This window comes from Podarcis melisellensis, assembly GCF_964234715.1.
Source record: "Podarcis melisellensis genome assembly, chromosome: 7".
Taxonomy (NCBI): Eukaryota; Metazoa; Chordata; class Lepidosauria; order Squamata; family Lacertidae; genus Podarcis; species Podarcis melisellensis.
Window position 1 is genome coordinate 45,395,616 of NC_138539.1, and position 25,041 is coordinate 45,420,656.

Genomic DNA, 25,041 nt, shown 5'->3' on the forward strand with positions numbered 1-25,041 from the left:
AATGCAAGTTAAATGCAAATTAAATTAAATGCAAATTAAATTAAGATGGGGGGGAATCCAGGAAGCTGAAATACGTCAGGAACATTGTAAAGTACATTACATATTAGTGGTAATAAAGGTTGTCTGTCAACCTTTAAGTTCAAAAAATATGAACAGGAACATAACACCAAGTTGGCACAAACCTCTTGATGAGGGTAGTAAACAAACCAGCAAAAAAAGGTGAAAGGAAGTGTTTGTGTGTTTGTGTTTGTCTCCCCCTTTTTCTTCCCTCTCTCCATTGCTGGGGGAAAGACAGTATATATGTGTCTGTATGTGCATGTTATAGTTTGCAACACACTGTATTAAGCTCAGTTTGGGTACCCCTGTCCTAGACACATTAGGAGCCAATTATGCAGAAGGTTCATTGACCTGAAATCTGCTTTGCTACAATACACCGTGAATGTGGGCTCAACTGGCATCTACAACCATGGATAAAAGGCAGTTCTTCTTTTAATTAAAAAGCTTTATACTGAAACTTCACTTCATGTTTGTTGTGGCATAGATGGGTGTGTGGCCACCACCCCAGTTAGTGCTTCTCAGGGCACAAGGCTCTATACTGGCACAGAGCCCTTTTAATTTGCATACTAATGATCTAGTGCCAGCTCTTGTAGTAGTTGCTCCTCCTAAAATTGCATCTAAACATGCACATCATGCAGTCTTGCTCTCAAGGACGTGGCTTGGCCTGAAAAGGCTATTGCAAGACATTTCAACTTCTTGCATTAGCAAACCGTGTTTCAACAACTATGATAAAACTAAAAAAAAAAAAATGAACTCCTCCAAAAGGAATTTGGTTTATAAATAGGTTTTTAAATAAAACGAGATCAAGCAAATTAAAATTGTTAAAAGCCACAGGTTTTAGTTCCACAGGCTCTAGGATGTTGTAAATATGTTTTAGTTTGCGGAGAGGAATGTCGTGCTATGCCGAGCTACTGGAGTCACCCCTTGCCCACCTCCCTCCATCCGTGGCTGTTCACCATGGGCCTGGGCTGCTCCCACTGCTGTCTGGGGAGCACAGCACGCTGAGCAAGGAGCAAGCAAGCACTGGCCTGGTGGCCATTCAGCGAGGGGGCAGGGCTCAGTGCAGCCTGGCCTGGAGACTGAAGGGCGGCCTGGCCTCAGGAATGTACCCTTGAGAGTACAAGGAAGGCAGACCAAGCCCTCTGCCCAGCCTGCATGGAGCCTCTGTGGTCACTGACCTCTGCTGGGGTCGTAGCCATGGCAGGAAGGCCAGGCCAGGCTCTGGGTCCAAAGATGCCCAGTGGCAGGCAGGCAAGGGGTGAGATGGGGGCCGCCAGGACACGCCTGTGTGGCGATGGGAGCAGCCTCCTGACAGGCTGTTCTGCCACCTCCACCAGGGCAGAGCAGGGGTCCCTGGGGGAGCGAGCACCTGCATAGGGGTGCTTGGTTGCGCCCCCTCGGAATTTTTGCCCAGGGCCACGGCTCCCCTGCCCTCCACGCTACACCACTTAGTAGATGAGAAACTTACTTCACAAAGAGAATAAAGCAGACAATTCAATGGCTATTCCCTAAGACCAGGAATGGGATGCTTCAGGCCTTCAGACGTTGGGCCATGTTGGCCAGAGTTTATGGAAGTTATAGTCCAACAACATCTGGAGAGCCACATGTTCCCCCATCCTTGCTCTAGATGATGGGAAATGATTATTTTCCTTAGACTCACACATACCCTTGCACTATACAAAACTGTAGCCAATTTATTATAATAAACTGATCATGTAACTGCACGTGCATAGTGATTAATTACTCCATAGGCTGCTCTATCAATTATGTAACTATTTTTGCAAACATATCCTCCTTACATGTACAAACATGTAGCACTCATAACCTAGTTTTCCATTAGTCTAGAATGAAGTCTAGAATGAGATCGTCCTTCTACAACATTTGATAATTATTTGTTGCACAGAAATTTTAAAGTCGTGGAAGTCATGCTTAGTTTAATTCATGTAATCTACTTCTTATTTACCTCAGTTACGGAAAACTCTTCGTTATTCACAGAAATCGCAGGCAAATCAGTGCTGCTCTATCATCAACATAGGGATTTCTGGCTTACATGCTGTAGCCGTTTTGTAATGTAGTAAAGACGAGCGCAGGTGGCACTGAGGTCTAAACAACAGAGCCTAGGGCTTGCCGAACAGAAGGTCAGAGGTTCGAATCCCCGCAACGGGGTGAGCTTCCATTGTTCGGTCCCTGCTCCTGCCAACCTAGCAGTTCAAAGGCATGTTCAAAAGCAAAGTGCAAGTAGATAAATAGGAACCGCTCCAGGGGTAAACGGCATTTCCGTGTGCTGCTCTGGTTTGCCAGAAGCGGCTTAGTCATGCTGGCCACATGACCCAGAAGCTGTACACTGGCTCCCTCTGCCAGTAAAGCGAGATGAGCACCGTAACCCCAGAGTAATCCGTGACTGGTCCTAACGGCCAGGGGTCCCTTTACCTTTAAAGACTGACCATTTGCATCGAGCAGTGCCTTACTCTTGCATGTCAAATAATGAAGTCAACTTACCATACTTTAACTTACTAATTGAGCTTATTGGGGCTTTACCACAAAGGCCCTAGTAAACAGAGGGCTAGGAAAAGTCCTAGCCCATTTCAAAATGAATTTTCACTGGGGGGTAGGGGAACTCAAAAGGACATTTTAAAATCATGCAAAAAAAAGAAGGCATTTTTAATCTTCAATTAAAATAATGAAACACATATTTATACAGGATTGCAGCCCGAATTGGTTAAAGGTGCTAACAAGGGACCTCATAAATTTCCAGGCGTATGAGAAAAGTTTATCCCATTCTCCTAGGCTTGACAAGATCAGAGGAGCTGCAGGGGTTTCCCAGTTTCTCTCTCCATATGCTCAAGTAGAACAAAGGAAAGAATGGAACAACTCTATATCTTAGGTTAAAGGGAGACACGAAACAGAGGAAGGATGTTCCCTCTTATTTATCTTATCCAAATATTTATAGGCTGTATTTCACATAAAATAATAAGTGGTTTGCAACATAACATCAATATAAGTGACAAAATATTACTAAAAATATATGAATAACAAAAATACCATGGCTAGCCAAAATTCCTAATAGAGGCAGCACTAAAAATCAGTGTTCCAGAGTTCCGTTGTCAAAACTTCTTTAGATAGCCATGTTTTGTAACCAAATGTACGTATCTCTTAATTTTCTCTCATCTGCCTCCAGCACCAAAATAAAACCCACCAGAAACTGCTGGTTTTAAAACCACCACTCTCTTATTTTCTAAATGTTAATATTTTCCAATGCAACTGAGCACTTGTGCAAAACGACAAGCAAGGCACAGGACTTATTTGGCTGCTATAGGTGGTGAACATGTCAGGCAAATAGTTTGATTCCAGATAAAGCTATCGTTCTCATTGATGAGCACATTTTGACATTTTGGGGCAAATGTCAATAACTTAACTCCCTTGCCTTCCTCTTGGTCTTAGCACTCTTCGCTTATATACTGTACATACAAAAGCTTAGTTGTAAATTGAAGAAAAAAATTGCTATTTGGCGGTCCAAACGCAGCACTCTGAGGAAAAGAGCATTTTCCTTTTAGAAATGCAAGCTCTTCCTTTCAACATCTTCTCAATGAGCACAATCTAGCCATAGCCAGTTCCATTCATTTCAACTGAGAGAAGCAAGCATATTCTCAACTCTCCCATTGAACTCAATTGAGTTTAAAGTGCTTAATTAATCTGGACTGCAGAGTGTCCCAAGTCGTTATGAGAAGGAGAGAAAAACCAACTTGAAAGTAAAACTTTAGGAAGTGAAAGTGACTGTCCTTCAATTCTGTAATCATGCTTTCCATTCCTACATCGACTGCACTACCACAGCTGCAAACATTTGGGAAGGCTTATCCTTTAATTTAGACAAAAGCAAGCATTCCTTAGGTAAATCAGCACTTCTTCTTTTCCACCATCAGACCCATAAAACCTTTTCACGACACAGATTTCAAGAGAACTCTTTAAGGTTTTAGGATGTCTCCCCTTTTACTAAGTAACAAAATACACCCCATGGTGTCTCATTGACCCCACTCAGCTGTCCTTTGACCTCTTCAATTGTTGTAACCTAACTTCAGGGGCCACAGAACTTGCCTCCCATATCCAAAAAGGCTAATGTTGCTTCCTCCTAGCACCTGGTGAAACAAAATGCAGGGAGCCCTTCTCCCCACCCCCCACCCCACACTACAGCTACTATGCTCCAGATGTTCACTTCTAAAATCTTTCTGAGAGTTGGCTTGCTGTCTGTGTGGTAACCAAGAAGCAACAATTAAGACCTGGACTATGGCAATGACCCTCTTGTTCATTTGGGCCTGAATACTCTGTTGGGCCTCCTCCCCTAAGGATACAACAGGTCATAAAACAGGAATAGATCTTTGGCCTCTTGGAAATACTAGGGTATTTAAGCACAACAAGAGACAATAGGAGTCCAATGTTCCATATAAACAAAATCAAGCCTCTTCAACTGACCCGTAGCAAGGAAGAGGTCAGTGGATTCCTCTTTATTTTCCTTCCACATATTAAAATATCAAGCACATACTTTCCCTTCCGCTTCTTTTACCCAGCTCCCCATATCTTTACATATTTTATATTTCTGAGAGAGCAGAACATAAATCTTGTTTTCATTAAACATTGAGCTGAAAGAACCCACAGCTTATGGATTATAGCATGAATTTCTAGATAGAAGGAACAAGCGGTGATCTCTATCACAGAATCTCCCATCCTCTTAATACACTAAAAAAAGCCTACCAATGTAGCGTTTGCAGTTGAAAGAATATATCTGATTTCAATTTGCAAAAATGCACAGTTACAGTTTTCAAATACCATGCCAACTGTTTTTAATTCTTTTCTCGTAGTGTAACAGACTAGACATAAGTAAACAAAATGGAACTTAAACTAGACAGGAGAGCACTGCTTCTAGTCAGAAAGCTTGCTGACTCAGGCTCAGACCATTCTGGGTGGAGTTGCACTCACCTTGAAGAAGCAGGTTAGTTCAGGACATCTCTCAGATAAAGCTATAGTGTTGGATGCTAAGGGAGTGGTAGTGTTTTTGTCCCGCTTCAGCTGATGTGCCAACTATGCCCATTACTGGGGAAGGCAGACCCAGCCATGGTCTTACAAGACCTGGTTGCAGCAAGATTGGATTACCGGAATGTGTTTTACATAGGGTTGCCTCTGAAAACTGTAGGTGGTACCAAAGATGGTGGCTGAACTGTTGATGGAGACTATCTTTTCGGAGCAAATCAAGTGCACTGGCTGTCAGTTTGTTCTCAGGCCTGGTTCAAAGGACTGGAACATATACCTTATTTTATTCCTGTAAATCAATTTGGGGCACCTCTGGATGCATGAAGAGATCTATAAATACAATGGGTTGTACAACTAAGTTTTACTCAGAGTAGGTGCAGTGAAATTAATCAACCTAAGTTAGTCATGTTTATTAATTTCAATGAGACTACTCTGAGTAGGACTAGAATTGGACAAAATCTAAACTCAGCTTGACACTTTTAAACAAATACCTTTGGCCTGTATGTTCCTGCCCAGATTCTGAGAGCACCAGGATATGCGTTCTTAGCTGCTCAGCTCCCATCTGAAGCACAGGGGGGCATTCTCAAGGGCAGCATTCAAATTGTAGAACTCGATTTTACTCGAATACTCTCTCATTTATGGCACCTCTCTCCGCTGAAAACATTTTGAGTTTGGCAGGACTTTTTTTGAATGCTAGTTCTCCATTTTGTTACTATTTTCTTAGTTTGCTTCTGTAATGATGGTTTGGGGTTTTTTATATATGTATGTGTGGTAATAGTTCCCCTTTTGAACTAGGAAGGCAGCATATAAATGTTTATACAAAATAACTGAACCAATATTAAGATAAAGACTAATAATATACAGTGGTACCTCTAGTTGTGGACTTAATCCATTTCGGGGTGCCATTCACACTCCGAAAAGTCCACAACTAGAGCGTCTCTTCTGCGCATGTGCGCAGCGCAATTAAGCGCTTCTGTGCGTAGCATGCAGATGGCGCATGTGCGGGCAACGAACCCGGAAGTAAACATTTCCGGGGTTGCCGTGTTCATAAGCTGAATGTCCGTAACAAGAGCGGAACACAACACAAGGTATGACTGTATGTTGTGTGATATCCAACATTACTCATACGCAGAATACGCACCAGAGACCCACTGAAATCAATGGCCTTAGGTCCTTAAATCCATTCATTTGTGTGGGTCTGCTTTATAACTAACAATGGATATGAACTGTATCTTGCTTAGTATTGGTATTACACATGATTAAAAATATACAAAGCCCATGTTTACTGTCTTTTGTCTAGTAGTTTTGAAATATAAAATGAAAGTTTTGTGTGCAAGACAAAAAAAACACCTTTTAGTTTGACATTTCAGCAAAAATATTTATGCTTTTTTTAAAAAAAACCCCAGCATATTCAAAGTTTCAAGACATTTATTGCAAAAATAAGTAACTTGATTCAATGGCTAATGGTTTTTACCAGAGTGTAAAGTAACTAGGAATGATACAAGGTTCCACAAGGTCATAAATCGTGATGTTTATGCTCATGTTACAATAACGTCACAGAGGCACACACTAACCTAAGAGGTATGAATTCGTGTGCAAATTAAAACTTTGAAATTGATAATGTAATTGAATGCTTCTGAGGAAAATGTCTATGTTAGAAGGCTGAGGAAAAATACATCTTTGTACTTCTCTCGTTGCTATTGAAGACGATGAAGTCACCAATGATAAATGCATAATTATACAAGCTGCATTCTGAATGTGAAAATAACACTACCTTTTTGTATTCCTTTCAACCTTTTCTAAATGTATTCATGATGGACGATTGTTCAAAGGTATTCTGCCACTTGATCCAGATTGGCGAAAGTTTTAAAGATCTGTAAAATAAAATAAAAATAGTTTAAAATCATTGAAAATGGCAGAGAACCAATAATATTATTTGTTGCAACAAACAAGCCTGAAAACAAAATTCTCATATGGCAAACCCACTTAGTAGTTGCTCAATTTTTTGCTATAGATCTAATTATAGTATAGATCAAACACATTTCTGAGAAACAGCAAAACTCCAGAAACTGCTGCTATAATAAAATATTGCAATCTCTCACGTTTGAAAACTACTGAAAACACTGAAAAACCAAATATCAAATAAACCACTTCATATAGTAACACAATGGATCATCAAGCAGTCTCCAGGCAGTTTGTATTTCAATTGAATACAATATGGATACTCCCTTGTGTCAATTTGGCCTAAAACAGGGGTGAGTGGTTCTAAATCAAAAGTTAAGAAATATGAAATGTGTGTTTTCTTTTGGAATCAAATAAAAAGTTTTCATTCTCCAGATTTGCTATTGTGAAGACATTTGCTTAAAACATTTTCTAACACTGATGAGGAGAACAGTTTTAATATTTGAAGGAGTTACTTTGCTTTCTAATACTCATTTGTAGTTATACCCTAATTCCATTTGCTACAGCAAAATCTGTTACTTGAAATAAAACCACCTAATTTTACTCATAGAACTAAAGTTCTGTGCCACTAGCAGAGATGCCTGGGTTAAGGTGCATATTATATGCATATTAGGATGATTAAGAGCAGAGTGAAATTTTATAAATATTTTAATTTTAGTACGCTCAAAAGATTTGTCAGGCAACATTTCCCCTTCATTAAAAAACCCAAATTTTGGGAGCATAGGCCCAGATTTGGCACCCTCTGTCCACCAGTGCAAGGGCTGCTGCACTAGCATAAGGGCAAAAATTAAGGTTGCACAATATCAAATACAGCACCACAGTTGTAGTACCAGAAGCTTGTTGAGCAACAGAAAGGACTGGAACTACAGCAACAATCTGTTATGGAACCAGAGCAAGAACCATAGAGGCGGCTTCCTGAGGCTTCTCTAGGGCAACTAGTATACTGCTAAGTGACCTTAGTGTGACATCCATTTTCTCCCATAGTTTTACAGAAAGAATATTGTTATTTGTGATAAAAAGGCAACCACTAATTTAAACAATGTCAAAAACCACAACATTCAAGACCTGTATACAGCTGTCATACTGATGCCACTGTTGTACTGTTTTCACATGCCATGAGTAGAAACTCTGCGTAAGAGAAGCTTTTCATTTAAGAGAGAATACTAGAACCTGGAAATCAAATGCTGAATACCAGTGACAAGTTCTAAGAAGTGTGCCACAGAGTGAAACTTGCTTTGGAAAAGCCAGTGTGGTGTAGGGGTTAAAGTGTCAGGACCTGGGAGACCAGAGTTCAAATCCCCACTCAGCTATGAAGCTCATTGGGTGACCTTCAACCAGTCACTCTTTCTCTGTCTAATCAACCCCACAGTGTTATTGAGAGAATGAAATGGAAAGGAGGTGAGTCAATGCTACTCCTTGTGCTTCTTGGAGAAAAGGTTGGATGAAAACTCAGTAATGAAAGAAAAAAAATAGAAGTCCATCACTAATCTGCATTCATAGACTGCCGACACAAGCGTAAGCATACTTGCATTAAAATGATTCCAATTAAATCCTTGGGAGTGGGATATCACATAACCATCTATCATGTGGTAACATAGAAACTCCCTGCGTGGATGGTTTTAACCACATGGAGAAGCAATTGTCTGTAGAAATCAGCTACACTCTCTGCAAAGCTTTGCCAAGATTTCTGAGTGGTTGCAGAAGTGTGGGAAAAACCCAGCTTAAAAGTGTGGCCAGACTACATGGTTCAAGCCATTAAACAATCCATTTTTTAAGTCACCATCACCATGTGGTCATGTAATTTCCCCCTCCTTTCCATGAAGCATGGCATATTGGGAACATTATTATTATTATTATTATTATTATTATTATTATTATTATTATTATTATTAAAATTTGTATATTGCCCTTCATCCAAAGATCACAGGGTGTTTCACAACATAAAAATACAAAATGAGAATACAAAATACATAATAAAGCAAACACCAACCAATAACACCCTCCCACAAACACTATTTATTATCTAATCGAGCAACGTACAGCTGTCTCCAGGAGTCCAAACACATTTCCTTTTGTCTTTCAAAGTAGTTGCTGACAATGGAACATGACCTTGATATGCAGTTCCATTAATTATATCTTATTGGGTAGGTTTTCTATAATTATTATTTTTGGGTGGACTGTGTCCTATAAGCAGAACAACTTGATTTTCAAGCAGCACACAATTTAAAAATCATGCCAATAGTATAGTGCTGAGGAACTGGAAGCAGAATACTGTAAAAACAGAGACTTTAACTGCTTTCCACAGCTTCCCAAAAAGTATGGTGCTAAGAATAATTTAAGAGTCTAGCTTCCCAGTAGAGTAGGAGACAGGTCTGTCACTATCACACAAAAGAGCCTGGGATCAAGTCAGTCACACTAAACTCTTTATTTGCCCCATTTCCCATTTGCAGCGCTCTCTCTCTCTTGCTCTCTCTTTCTCTTTCTAAGGTGCACCAACTTTCCACACTGCCAGTTTTTAAAACTACTGCAAACGCGAGGCGGACATCGAAGTCAAGCTACATGGTTTTTGACCAAACTGCAGAACCCTGCAAAGACTTTACTTATTATTATTTACTATTTTTGAAGTCCACAATACAGTCCCTTCAGGGCAGAAATCACTATTTTTGGGGCCACGTGCTGAACATTTCACCTGCTAGTAATGACATCTTTGTATTTTCTTCTAATTACACTCAAAGCTAAGACCTTTGGCCCTGGGCCACAGACCTCTATTCAAGCTGCACACATTCTCTTAAGCACCCTGATCCTTTGTTGTCATTCTCAGTCTTTCATCTATTATTTACATCCATTGAGAAGGGAGCTACTCTACCATTTGTGAAGCTTTAAAGCTTCTAATCATCTTAATTTCTTTGCCTTTTCTACCCCTGCTTCCCCCACCCCACAACACAGCAAGCAATTTGACAGAGTCCTTTATTCAAGCCAACAGTTTTGACACCTCTGAAAGCTTGTCAAAAGTAGAAGAGCACTCTCATCTGTATAAGTCTGCTCTTATGAGACAGCTTCAGCACCAGCAGTTAAAAAAATAAATAAAATCATTTTCATTCCGTAAGACATATCAAACACAATTAAGCTTCACTAAGAAATCATGGAGCTAGCTTTTGAATTGAAACAACAGGGAGTAATTCCAAATGTTTACAATTTAAATGCTTTCTTTCTTCTGAAAGCACGAGTGCTAATGATATAATCAGGCAAAACTTCCTATTAAACTAAGCAACTAACAAAACCCGATCGCTTTTTTCACGAGGAAGGAAGAAAATCAGGCAACAACAGTTTGAACCACGAAGTAGAGCTGTCTGGGCTCTTTCTTTCCTTCTTTTTTTTTTTGGAAAGGGCTTGAAGAGTATGGCCTAATGCATATCACACATGCACAAAACACAACATTAAAAAATACCATGCTGTTTCAGTGCTACAGAATAAAGAGGCTATTTTCCTATACAGAGAGACAATCACCGTTCCTGACTCTCCTGCTGATGGCAAAATACAAATAAAAAAGCTGATGAGATGTTTTTTACCATGATTTTGATGACCAGCTCTGATTCTTACACCTACTAAAAAGTCTTGATGACAACATATGATCCATCTTGGTGCTTTCTTTTGGTACTGCCTTCCTTCCTAACTGTGCTTCCTTGTTGCCTGCCTGCTCTGAAAGCCTCCAGCCCCTTTGTCTTTTCTTATTTTCACCATTTGCTTCAACTAGCAGTCCACTTGAGACTCATCCATCTTATACATCCTCAAGTGACAGATGCTCTTAGAAATGACCATACTGCTGCATGAACAAAAGATAACATCACCTCTAGGAACTCAAGGGAGAAATACAACAGCAACCTTAACACTGCGTTCTTCTGAGGGTTGCCACATCGTAAACCTCTCAGATGTGAAACAAGAAAAGCAGTTACAGAGAAAACAATTTAGTAATAATTTGGATGACACTTTCAAACTTTGCATTTTTCATACACTTATGTTGTGCAGTTTATAAGCTAAAGGCTGAGACCCATGCAATTCATCCACTCTGTGAATTGCACTTTAAAACAGAGGACAACCTCAATAGGAACCCAAATACACATTTTCAGGTAATCACTTTGTTTCAATGCAAGAAGTAATGGAGAATGATGTGTATTTACTAATATGCACACAAAGTATGGAGATTAATAGTAAAAAAACCAAACTTTAAAATAAAATTTATTTTTATTTAAGAGCTAGAACTGTTAAATACATTTGCAGTATGGTTCAGCTGACATTTTAGAGCAGATTTGTTTTTGTTTGTTTGTTTGTTGTTTGTTTGTTTGTTTGTTTGAAATTAAAGGGACAACAGCAGACCCAGAACATAATTATACCATGTACATTCACTCTAGTCTTTAAACATTTACTCATAAGTGCAATTAGTCATTACACAATGTGTAGCTTGGGATGCAAAAAAGAAAGATAAAAGAAAGGAAAGGATGCTGTGAATAGCTATAAATCACTTCTCTAACAAAGGAAGGTCATATTAAGATCTCCCAGCAACAAACTAATGAGATGCCACATATGAAAACAGTCATTCCTCTCTACTAAGAGAAAACTATGGACTGAAAGTACTCATTTCTTCCTAGGGAAAGGGTAAATTTTATTTCCTCCCAATCAAATTATAAGTGCAGAACAACCTTTGCTAGATAACAGGGTTACTTACTCCTCAAAACAACAAAGGGAAAAAAGTCAATATTGATTATGATGAGGAAACAAGGGGAAAACAGTATTGTTGAAAGGAATGGATCAATTGGTCCAACATTTTTAATGAATTATACATTTGTGTGATTCCAACATACCATTTGGCACCATATGCATTAGTTAAGTCCCTAATGAGTTACAAACAGAAAGCAAAGTAAGAGCCCTAAACACATGGTCAAATATTAGCCTTCTTCAGACATAAAGCTAAACCATAGGCTTGTTAACTCTTCCTCCCCTGCCAGTGCTCCTATGAGGGAGTTTGGAAGTCCCCCCCCCAACGTAGATTAGCTGCACGTAGTTTATCATGACATCCAGAGCTCAACAAAATGCAGTGTGTTCAAGTAAGCAAACTTCAAAGTATTAGTTATGAAGTGTCTTGTCTCAACAAACTATAGTTAAGATTAACCATAGTTTAGGGTCCAGACTGTGGTTAATCTAAAAGAGAAACAGAAACTTCCAGTCTCCTCCTTGCATTCTGAAGAGGGAAGGGTGGCTTGCATGAATCTGAGGCACACTTGATGCTAATTTTTATTAGATCTCAATGCAGCCACTAAAATTAAAGATTTCTTTCATTCCAAGCCTTATAAAGAACAAGTATAACAGCAAATTACACGTTCATAAATGTTTTGGGGATCAAAAACATCTGCAACTTAAGCGAATTGCAAAGTAAAGTAGGAGTGGAGGGTATTATGAAAACTGTAATTTTTAAATGAATTTTTATTAAACTTTCCAAAAGAGAGAGAAAATAATATCAGCAAAAAAAAGCCAAGGAAGCATATATCAGTAACATATGCTAACATATACAACTACATTAATGGAGTCATTGAACACTGAACACTAAGGAATTGGACCAACCAGGTAAGGATTAAATAAGCAAAGAAAGACATGCAAGACATGATCTCCATATTCCATCTTTTAGCCTGGCAGCACCTACACTTTGCAATTCCCTGCCTATTGATATCAGGAAGGGGCCCCTGCTTCAATCAAGGCTTCAAGCAATACTAGGGAGTTAAATATCACTAAGTATTTTGAGCGAGTTCCCCTCCCCTTATATATGCACCAAGAGAGGAATTAGCAAATTATGTCCAATTATGTGCTATATAGACCTTTGTAGGCCTGCTTCCCATGCAGAGATAGCATGGCATCCTTCAAAAGCAGAGGTAGAAGAAGCTTAAAATAAACAAGGCAGCCTTTGGTTGACAGAGTGCAAATATCCAAACATTTTAGATTAATCCAGAGAAATTGTAGAAACTAAGTGGTCACTGGCCAGTTACTGACATGTTCAGATTAGACTGCCATGCAGAGCAAGTTTACTCAGAAGTAAGTATGAGGTTCAATGAGATTTGCCCCCTAGTAAATGTGATTAGGTTGAAGCTGAAGTTTGCCAGTAATTATATGGGTAAGTAGAGAGACTGGTTCAGCTTCCTTCTGGAAGTAATCACAGCAGATTAGCACTTCTTGGTCTAAAAAGTCCACCTTTTATGTATTATCATGATCCAACATAGGTAGAAAACTTTAGGGTTGTTTCATGACAACAGAGGCATAGTAAACACTCAGTATGAGGACCAAGAGACCCAGGCTAAATTAGTTTCTCCAGGCAAGTGAGAAGCCTTTAAATTAACTTTCCCAGGCAACAAATATTTAATTAGACACTCTTTGAAACAGGAGAGGTTCTGAAACAGAACCCCCCCCCAAAAAAAACTTTGACCAGCTATGGTGGTTTAATATTTTAAAACAGATTTAAAACCGTACACTGTACAACATAATCCTATGCACATTTGCATGGAAGTAGCTTCCCCTATGTGCCCTATTAGTGTGCACAGAATTCTTCAAAACATAAATTATGTTATTTGCATTTTAGTTGGCAGTTACGTCATAAACTACCATTGCTTTCCAGTTAAGTCATACACTACTACCTCTGCAGGCGGGGGGTGGGGGGGGAGAAGAAATTTGATTCAGTTCACATTTCACACTGTTTGAAAGAATATTTGAACTGAAACACAGCCAGTCTTGGAAATTCACATTTCTCTGAACTTTGCAATGCAGCTTTCCAGCCATGTAATGTGTACAAAAAGCAACGTCCAGGGTGAAGTGTGCATACAAATGTGTATGTTAGTGAAAACAACATACATTAACTTATCACTTTAAAAAAATGCATATTAGTCAAAACTGCATATAAAATGTGCAGATTTTTGCACATGTTTATGGATAAATTTGTACTAAAACGTTGATGGGTTTTCATGATGATTTTTAAAAAAACAAATAAATTCCACCTTGTTGCAAAATTTAAGACTGAAAAATGAGCAACTTCGAGAACTGAAAAGGGACAAATTTGTTCATTCCTCCTGGGGGACTTTGGTGTGCACATGATGCTCTATGGAAAGCTGAGACTTCCTCATTTCCTTCGATATCAAGGAATACTCTGCAGACTATATAGGACCTAGTAATCACTGGCATTGAAGAGAATGGGTCAGCCGTTTCTTGCACATAGTTCAGGGTGCACCTTTGAAGTCCCACATCAAGGATAATGTTAACTTACAAACCTTTAAGAAATTATGTACTACTCTATCCGCAAGTGTCTTTTCCTCAATATCACAGAAGTCTACAATTAACATGGGTATCTTTTTTTTTAAAAAAAGAAAGATGTTAGTATCTATTTTGTTATAAGGTCAACAATGGCGTGATATTTTACTATGATATTCTAACAAACAACTCGGCTTAAAGTTTGTTTTGTCCTGATTAAAGTTTCCCATTTCTTTGGTGCCCACTGTATCATCCTGTTTCTGGTGTTCATAGTATTTTATTGCATTTGCAACAGCTTCTCCACATATATTCAAAACATGGATATTGATTAATTATCCCCACAGCCAAAGAAGGCACAATCAGCAGGCTGGTCCAAACTCATTTCTTTATTCTACAGGAACCTTTTATTCAAAAAAGAAGTTGCCAGAACTGGAACATGACCTTGAAACGACAACTTCCATTAACCGATGTCTTATTCGGTGGTTTTTTTTAAAAAAAAAAACCACACACCCAACAACAGCCCATTAAATTAACTACTTTTAAACACAATAGGATCAATATGAATGCAGAAAAAGTACACCCCATGGCAAGTTCTTATTGCATGGTTGATCAAAAACAAAATAAAAACACCCTGTAGCTTTCCAGATCACAGTCAGTGCCAAAAAATCCACCCAGGAAAAAAATCCATCAAAATGAAACTCTGAAAGGGCTTTCCCTTCACCAACCTATTTGCACTTCAAAAACTCCTTAAGTCCCTTCAGCTAAACCCCAGGGTTTAAAACATTGCAAAAATACAAGAGGGTTTGGTGTCATTTATCTTCCTTTTGGCCTCTGGTCAGAGCTGTAAAGTCTGCCAACTTTGGAAAAGAAAGAGAGAGAGAGAGAGAGAGAGAGAGAGAGAGAGAGAGAGAGAGAGAGAGAACAACAGTCTTTGTATATAACCCATTTTGTTTCAAAGAAAAGTTCCAGACTAGAGTCTTGCACAATTTGTCTCTTTAAATCTAATCTACAATTAAGAGCTATTTGTAAACCAGAATGTTCCTAATTAAGCACTGGAAACCCATGGAATTAAAATTGTGTAACATTTGTATACGTGAGAACAGATTCTTTCCATGTCCTACATATTATGTTGTTATTGTTTAGTCATTTAGTCGTGTCTGACTCTTCGTGACCCCCAGTGTTTTCGGGGTATGCATACCCCTAAACATTTTGTGAATCTAAGTTTGGCCTCATTGAGGGGCAGTATTTCAATATGAGTAGGAAAATGAGAGTACCCCTAAACATTTCTTTAAGAAAAAAAGCACTGATTATACCCTAGAATGAATCTGATTTTTAGTACATACAAAGTCACTTAAACTAACAACATGCCCTTTACTAGGCAATGCACAGAATGCATTTCAAATTTTTGCTAAGATGCACATACAATTTCAAGGGAAATGGAAATTTTATGCACCACAGGCATCTTCTTAAACAACTGTCAGGGCACAACAACTCTATTTATATGTCTAACCCATATTATCAGATACATCCCGTAACTGCATTCTTTAGAGTGGTTTTCAAAGCAAAGCACTGTGGTTTCACCAAAATCTAGCTCTGGTGATTAATGATGATGCCCAGTAAATACAGTGAATATCAAAGTTACATTCTTTCCAATTTGAGAATTAAAACAAGCAACAGCAAACCTTAACGTTTATTTTCACTGAAGCCACCACTTTGCTGTAATTACCCTCCCCCCCAAACTCTTGAACCACCTTAACCTGGAAGTAAGACCCGCTGATTTCAATAGAATTTGCTTTCAAGTAAACACAGTTTGAATCAGTTTTGCGTTAGACAAAAGTAATTCCCAGTGTGTTCAGTGGTCTTATTCCTTAGTACACAGGATTGCAGCTTCAGTATGTGATCCAAAGGTCACAAGAGTCAAATTCAAAGTTTGCCACTGCTAAAAACACCAAACTGGCATCAATAAAAAGAGTAAAATGATTCATTTTATCCATCTTGCTGTAAAAGTGCTTTGAATGGCTGATTATTCTCAAGATTATTTTCAAACTGGATTGCTACATTCGCCTTCTTTTAAAAAGACCACATTTCACAACCAATGTCCCTCATTTCAGCAAGCCACAGCCTGACAAGGGTCCTAATTTTTGAAAGGGAAAAAATCCTATTGATTGCAAATGTGCAGTGTAATTACATATAAAACAAGATTGTCAAAACAATGACAAATCTCTATACAGGAAAAGTGCCCCAACTTGTAGGAACAGTAACTCAGAGACAGGACCACATAAACTTTGGTGCTGTGGAAATTTCCTCAATTTTAGAGGGATGCCTTTTGGCTAATAAATTCTAAAGAATCAAACACAATGAGAAGGAACACACAACGTTTAAGTTCATGTTTTTCAAAATGAAGGTGGCAAAGAAAAGAAAACACACAAAAAGCTATCCTGCAGATTCACCAGCGACTAGGGTGGCAGGCCCTGGTCTAATTCCCTAATAAAAGCTCATGACAACCTGCAGAGCCCAGGAGCGCAAATCACATTAGTGGGAGATACCAGATGACCAAAGAAAAGCACTGGGGGTCTGGTAAAACTAGTAAACAAAAGGCAACATTCCAGATAAATACCATTGCTAGAATTAGCATTGTGAGATCCCTGAATCTGATAATACAAAAACAGATTAGGCGCTGGCAACAAAAGAATAAAATTGGGAACAAAGGGGTCATTCTGACACATCAAGAAATGATCTTCATTAACCCAGCGCACATTTACTGTGCAGCATTAGAAGCAATGAAACTGTGATGACACCAAGACTCATGAGACATTACTGGAGGTAACACTTTCTTTACTGCATCCAATTTACCAGGCAATTTGGTCCCTTTCCCTTTTAAACTTTGTGACAATTTAAAGACCTGTAATGATTTTAAGATTTGCTGTCCAGCTCATTGCAATTTACTGTCTGACACTCAACTGTGCAGTTCCAGAATGAGGTGATTTACAAGTCTCACAAATAAACCTTTTGCCATCTTACAGTATAAGTTAATAACACTGGTTGTTGTTATATAAGCAAATTATCCTTCTACCATTCATGGGGCATTTATGTTTGACTACAGAAATCAAGCATGCTTAACCAAGCCTTCGTCTCATTTGGTGATCACTCGTAGCCGAGTAAGATTGTCTTCCATAAACACGGTTTTAACAATGAGTCTGTAAGTGACTGTGGAGGCCAGTTCTGAATCCACACGTCATTCCACAGTGGGGACATTGGTTTCCAGGCAGAAGTTTATCACGGTGTGGATTTGTCAAGCGTGCCTTCATCTTAGCATGTTTCTCCCTTGTGTCCTGAGTTCAAGTGTCTTCAAAGCCCATGACACCTTTGGTAAAGGCTGTTCTCCAACTGGAGCGCTCACAGGCCAGTGTTTCCCAGTTGTCAGTGTTTATACTACTTTATATATATATGTATAGATTTGCCTTGAGACTGTCTTTAAACCTCTTTTGTTGACCACCAGCATTACGCTTTCCATTTTTAAGTATGGAATAGAGTACAGTGGTGCCTCGCAAGACGAAATTAATTCGTTCCGCAAGTCTTTTCGTCTTGCGAGTTTTTCGTCTTGCGAAGCACGGTTTCCCATAAGAATGCATTAAAAATCAATTAATGCGTTCCTATGGAAACCGCCTTCAGACCAGGTCCGGGGACAGTCTGTCCCCCGACCTCTTCTGAAGGCTGGCGGGGGGCGAAAGTCTTTGCTTCCCCCCGCCTGCCTTCCCGGGACAGCGGAGACTTTTCCGCTGTCCCGGGGTGATCTTAAAATGCTGGCGGGCGGCAGCGAAGGCTTCGCTGCCGTCCCCCAGCATTTTAAAAACCCCGGGACAGCGGAGGACTTCTCCGCTGTCCGGGGCAATCTTAAAATGCTGGCGGGCGGCAAGGAAAGAATTCTCCGCTGTCCCGGGGCGATTTAAAAGCCCCCGGGAAGGCAGGCAGGGGGGACAAAGACTTTTGCCCCCCGCCAGCCTTCAGAAGAGGTCCTGGACCTCTTCTGAAGGCGGGCGGGCAGCAAAAGTCTTTGCTCCCCCCCGCCTGCCTTCAAAAGCCGTCCGGGGGCTTTTAAATCGCCCCGGGACAGCCCCGGGGCGATTTAAAAGCCCCCGGGAAGGCAGGCAGGCAGGGGGGACAAAGACCTTTGCCCGCCGCCCGCCTTCAGAAGAGGTCCTGGACCTCTTCTGAAGGCGGGCGGGGGGCAAAAGTCTTTGCTCCCCCCGCCTGCCTTCAAAAGCCATCCGGGATAGCGGGAAGCGCTTCCCTGCTATCCCGGACTGCTTTTAAAATGCTGGCGGTGGGGAGCAAAGCCTTTTGGCCCCCGCCGGCCTTCCTGGACCTCTTCTGAAGGCCGGAGGGGGGGGAAGGCTTTGCTCCCCACCGCTAGCATTTAAAAGAGGTCCCCGGAAATTTCCCTATGGGCTTTCTTCTTGCGAAGCAAGCCCATAGGGAAATTCGTCTTGCGAAGCGCCTCCAAAACGGAAAACCCTTTCGTCTAGCGGGTTTTTCGTCTTGCGAGGCGTTAGTCTTGCGGGGCACCACTGTAGTTGCTTTGGAAAATGACAATCAGGAATCCGCACAACATGACCAGTCCAACGAAGTTGATGTTGAAGAATCATTGCTTCAACACTGGTGATCTTTGCTTCTTCCAGTACAGTGGCTCCCAGCCTTTTTGGCATAACCAGAATGGCTTGTTGTGGTGTGACCCATAAGAGTTATTGTTGCTAGAAATGCAGACCTTAGGTCTTTGGCTGCCATCAGTTTCATACATTTTAATGGCAAAAATTTGCTTCAGACCACTATTCATGTGGACCTCTTCAGGGTTTTGCTTATGGGAATGCAAGAACACCAACTGTCTGTTTTCAGAATATTGTTTTATAAGCGATAAAATATATTATAAAACATATTGTAAAAACGTATGGTGAGACAAGTGTGTAGTTTGTGAAAGGTTCATAGAGTTGTCAGGAGAGCCCTATTTCCCCTCACAGAGCTGCAATTCCCAGAGGGGTTTAACAACCTCTCTTCCCAGGGAACTCTGGGAATTGTAGCTCTGTGAGAAGAAATAGGGCTCTCCTAACATGGGTGGCGCTGTGGGTTAAACCACAGAGCCTAGGACTTGCCAATCAGAAGGTCGGCAGTTTGAATCCCCGCGACGGGGTGAGCTCCTGTTGTTCAGTCCCTGCTCCTGCCAACCTAGCAGTTTGAAAGCATGTCAAAGTGCAAGTAGATAAATAGGCACCACTCCGGCGGGAAGGTAAACGGCGTTTCCATGCACTGCTCTGGTTCGCCAGAAGTGGCTTAGTCATGCTGGCCACATGACCCGGAAGCTGTACACCTGCTCCCTCGGCCAATAAAGCGAGATGATCGCCGCAACCCCAGAGTTGGTCACAACTGGACCTAATGGTCACGGGTCCCTTTACCTTAACCTTTAACAAGCATTACAGCAAGCCAATGAAAGTTGTGAGAGTTATTCACCAGACCAGCTAAGGACTAAAAGTTATAATTATTTTGGGTTTACTTATAAAGCCAATGACCCACTTGAACAGGCTTTGCAACTCATTTGTGGGTCATGACACACAGGTTGGAAAACACTGCCTTAGAGTGTAGTAACAATTTAGGTAGCAATCAGGGCCAACCTACCCATGAAATGGAAGTGGGGTGAAGCAGCTGCCTCTGGTGGTGGAAGCCCACAAGCCCCACTTGCCCTTCTGCTTCTGCTCCCAGAAGCAGCGTTGGCACCAATTTCCAGAGCTATCTTGCTCAAATCTTGTGAGAGGTCATGCAGCGCGAGAGATCTTGCAAGATTTTGGCAAATTCACTCACATTAGGAATTAACATTTTAGAAGTCAGCAATATTTGCAATAGAAAGTATAATTTTGCATTTCATCCCCAGGGAAACTTGAGATAGATTTTGTTTTGGGCTTTTAAAAATGGCCACAAGGACATAAATCACCTATTCCTGTTAAACTAATTAAAAGCAGTTAAACTCTAACAGTGTGTTCCTAAAGAAGTAACTTGAGGAAGCAGCCATAGCCATAGCTCAATGGTAGGACACATGCTTGGCATGCAAGCAGGGCCAGTCAAAGACAGTTTGATGCCCAAGGTGAAACATAAAATGAATCCCCCTTCTGGGGAAGGCGGGGTGAGTGAAGATCTATATCAGGAACAAGGTGGGACTAAAGATCTACACGGGGAACAAGGGTGGGAAGAGACCAGGAATGCCTCCTATTCGCTGAAAGGCTGCTGTAAAGGCGGCGGCGGCAGGAGCAGCAGCAGGCAATGCATTCCTCAAAGAACAGCTCTGCTGTCCCTATGAATCCTGACACCTGAGACAGGTGCCTAATCTTGCCTCATGTGTGAGCCTTCAAGTCCAAGGAAAATCCCTGATATCTCCAGATAAGGTTATTGGCAATCAGCATAGAGCCTTCTGCAGATAATACTGAGCTAAACAACAACAAAGATGAACCAGTGGTCTGATTCAGTATAAAGGCAACTTCCTGGATCTCTTCTGTTATTCCTTGTGTAAGTACCAATCAGTTCAATGATGTCTACTCTTAGGTAAATTGATATAGGATTGCAGCCCAAGTGGCTTATTTTAAGTATACAAATTTCTTAAATAGTTAGTTCATGATTTCTTAATATAGAATTGGATTTTTCTAAATAGCTAAACCAAAATCAATACATAGGACTACAACAGCTGAACTCAACTGCTAACATCCTTAGAGGAAGCTGGATCTGCTTCTAATTTAATTTGCGGGATAAAAATAGACAAGCATAAATATTTTGCATCTATATACCCATACTATATATCCAACCCACATCCTGTCTTCCTTACAATATGAAATACAAGCTGTCCTAATATTCAGAGATGCAACTGGTTGTGGGGCAGAAATGGAAGCCAAGACAATATAATTGTTTATGCTGTTAACACCAGCAACCTTCCCTTTCAGATGTTTGCTGGCAATGTTTGCTGGCGCTCACCTTAGCTTGGAAGCAATTGTTCCAAAAGTAATATCAACCTTAACTGCAGAACCACCCACTGTGTTGAGAGTGCCATTTTTGCTGGGCTGGTTGTGGTGGGAGGGCAAGTAGTGAAGAAAAAATACTGTATTCCATATCTAAAGCAAGGAAGAGAAACTTCCTTCAATTCAAAGTCAAACTTTTCAAGTTGGTGACACACTTTTTGGACATGCATCATGTCACGATACACTAATTCAGTTTTGCACCATTTAGCGACGCAGTAATTCAGCTTTACTAGCAAACCAGAAGTTAACCTAACCCTTTCCAGCCCCAGGAAGAGTGTGGGGAGCATTCGTCCGACACATCTACACACTGCAGCCGACACACTAACGTCTCACAACTGACAGTTTGGAAAGCTCTTGCTGTAGCCTGATCTAACTTGACAACCATGTAAGAAGCTGTTATTGCTGTTATTGCTTAGTCTAGGTACCTTAGTGCCTTGTTACAGCTACTGAAACATCAGTAAGGTTCAAAATAATTCATTCTCCTCTCAGACAGCAAATGGATTTTAACATTATTTTGTTGTAAAATTGTTGCATTCTGTAGCCTGGTAAACACATCATGGTAAGCTAAACTATGGCTTACTGGGCCTGTGTAAAGGGGCCATTTCCCCAGATAGGAGCTCTTACTTTGCGCGCCTCCCTGGTGGTTTATGCATGGCAGCTAAACCAAGGTTTGCCTAAGCATGTTGTCTGAACCAGATCATCATTTTTCACCATCTTCATTTTATTTGTATATCGCCTTTCCATATTTAAAACAATGCTCAAGGCAGCTTACAACATTACAAGATTTACATAATTACCAACATAACAAAAGTCATAAGCAATAACTAAAACACATCAAAAAGTACACAACCAAATGGAAAACAATTTCCACATAAAATCTAAAACTAAGAATACAGCATTAATATCAATCACAATTTTAAATGACATAGATAAAAAAATAAAAGCAATTTAAGAAACAAAAATGGAGCCCTCTCTGCCCAGCAGCAGCAGTCCTTTATGGAGCGTGTGAGGCCCCACCACAAGCCAGGTGGAGAGAAGTAGGGCAGGGCCTTCCCAGCAGGTCAGTCCTCTACTCTGTAACCCAAGGTTCATCCTATGGTTTCAGATCTTGCTTAAGAATGTAAGCTCTTTAACCACAATCTCAGGTTTGGACAACAGGAGCCAACTGTTATGCTTTCTATAACCATCCAGTGTTTACTGACTCTCTAGACTTGCACAGCTGGCTCTGGACTTAGCTGTTGACACAGTAAAGCAGGCAGTGCTCAGGAGAGATCTGGCACTCAGGAACTGCCAAAGGTCTATCAACGGAGTAAGTGGGTGCAGCCAAGTGCTATCCCGGTTGCCTCAGGCTTGATTTATGAAACAGAGCTGCCTCCAGAGCCAATTGCTGCTGCTGCCTTCCTGTGGCTCACAGTGCTTCTCAACCATCAGTTTGTGTAAACATGACCTAACATGCCTGCTTTGACACACATTCATATTTTAATTGCACCATTGAAGCTTAAAAGCCCTAAGCGCTCCTTAGGTATCTTGTTTAAAAGGTATCAGCTACTGGAAGTTACAATAAAACACAATTTTACACATGATTGGTTTGTTTGTTTATATATTGTATCATTAAAATATATCAATATTTTTAAATAAGTAACACAAAACATAAAGCAATACAATAATAATAATAATAATAATAATAATAATAATAATAATAATAATAATAATTTATTATTTGTACCCCGCCCAACTGGCTGGGTCTCCCCAGCCACTCTGGGCGGCTTCCAACAAAGATGAAAGATACACTAAAATGTCACATATTAAAAACTTCCCTGAACAGGGCTGCCTTCAGATGTCTTCTGAATGTCAGGTAGATGTTTATCACTTTGACATCTGATGGGAGGGCGATCCACAGGGCGGGCGCCACTACCGAGAAGGCCCTCTGCCTGGTTCCCTGTAACTTGGCCTCTCGCAGTGAGGGAACCGCCAGAAGGCCCTCAGAGCTGGACCTCAGTGTCCGGGCAGAACGATGGGGGAGGAGACGCTCCTTCAGATATACTGGACCGAGGCAAAAATGCCATGAAAACCGCAAAAGGTTTAAAATAGGCATCAATTAACTATTGTGGAAGGATGTACTCATACTTGCCTGTGTAGACCTGTTGGAATAGAAAAGTTTTCAGCAGGCATTTAAAAGTTGGCACAGAAGGCACTTTCTGAATCTGTTCCACAGGACTGGGCCAATGACAGCAAAGGTTCAGTTTTTGCTGTTGTCAAATGAGCCCCACCAACTCAGGTGACCAATGACACTCCTGCATATGATCTCAGGGATCCAGCTGGAATATAAGGAACCAGGAGGCTCCTGATGTACCCTGGACCTAAGTTGTTCGGGTCTTTAGAAATTTAACAAGGACCTTCAACCTGGGTCTGTATTATTATTATTAGGCAGCCAGCACAGCTGTTTTTAACAATGGTATCACATGTTCTTGACCAGAAGCTGCCATCAGCAGTCTGACTGCCTCATTTTGCACCAGCTGGAGTTTCTGAAACAGACTAAATGGCAGTCATAGAGGCCAGAGCTCATTATAGTAATCTAGCTTCCAAGTGACCAATGCGTGGACTACAGTGGTCAGGATATCCCCATCTAGGAATGGCCGTAAATAGAGAGCCAGATGAAGCTCATTAAAGGCACTCCTAGCCACAAAGGACATTTGGACTTCTAGTAACAAAGAAGTCAAGCCAAGCACCTGCTCCTTCGGAAGAAATACAAATTCAGAAAATAATAAAACAAAAATCATTACTACACTAGCAAAAGAGTGAAAATTCTCTCCCTCTTAACTCAATGGACACCAAAACTGTTCTAACTCTTTATCTCCATCATGGAGTATAGCCTTCTTACTAACTTTGCAGTCAGTCACAGCACACCTGCAGCATGATGGAGAAAGGGCACTTTGCACAAAAAGGGCCTCAGAACAAATATAAGAGCAGCACATAGTTAACCCTTGCCTTCCCAGAAAGCTTGCAGGCACCATTCTATACAATTAATTATTAACGTAACTCCAGCCAAATTGAAAGCTACCCAAAGCAGCATTTAATTTTTTCAGGCACTACCTCAAAAAAGCTACACACCCACACTAAAGTGAGGACATTTACAGTTACCAATATCTTCATTTTTTTTTCTGCTTTAAAATGTAAACAAGGCAAGGCAAACTTATGCTATCAAGTTGTTAGGCCTGAATATATATACAAGTGTTATGATAAACATGTTTTCACCGTAAAGCTTTGAACTTGTTGAAACATAAATACAGTATTTAAACCCCATTATGTTTGCTTTTTTGGTGCTTCCCCCCTAAATAAATATTTTCGTTCAAGTACTCTTCACGATAAGACAAACCTTGAAAGGTATTTTTTAAATAAATAATAATAGTGTACCTCTTCTTTTTTTAGCTTTTGTTGACTGAACATAAGCTTAATAAATGTGCTAAATCAGGTCACAATCTCATCAATTTTTTTCTTAATTCAACATTCCTGAAAACACACACCACTGCTTATAGGCGCCCCAATGGAAAACATGAACCCCACTACACAATGGGAAATCCCAGACTGTTGCCAATCCAACTCTCATGTTCTCTTCCTGAGCCACTTCAGTACTAAAAGTTCTGGGAGAACCACAGGGTTTCCC

The 25,041-nt window shown here is 40.5% G+C and overlaps 1 protein-coding gene across 2 annotated transcripts in view; it reads right to left on the reverse strand.

Annotated features, from left to right (window-relative positions):
- The window catches only part of GREB1L (GREB1 like retinoic acid receptor coactivator), a 155,461-nt gene that overhangs the window by 72,819 nt on the left and 57,601 nt on the right, over positions 1–25,041 (reverse strand). For both annotated transcript variants that reach the window (XM_081917987.1, XM_081917988.1), the window contains exon 3: positions 6,854–6,953. The gene's annotated coding sequence lies outside the window, so the exon portion shown is untranslated. The remainder of the gene's footprint in view (positions 1–6,853; positions 6,954–25,041) is intronic.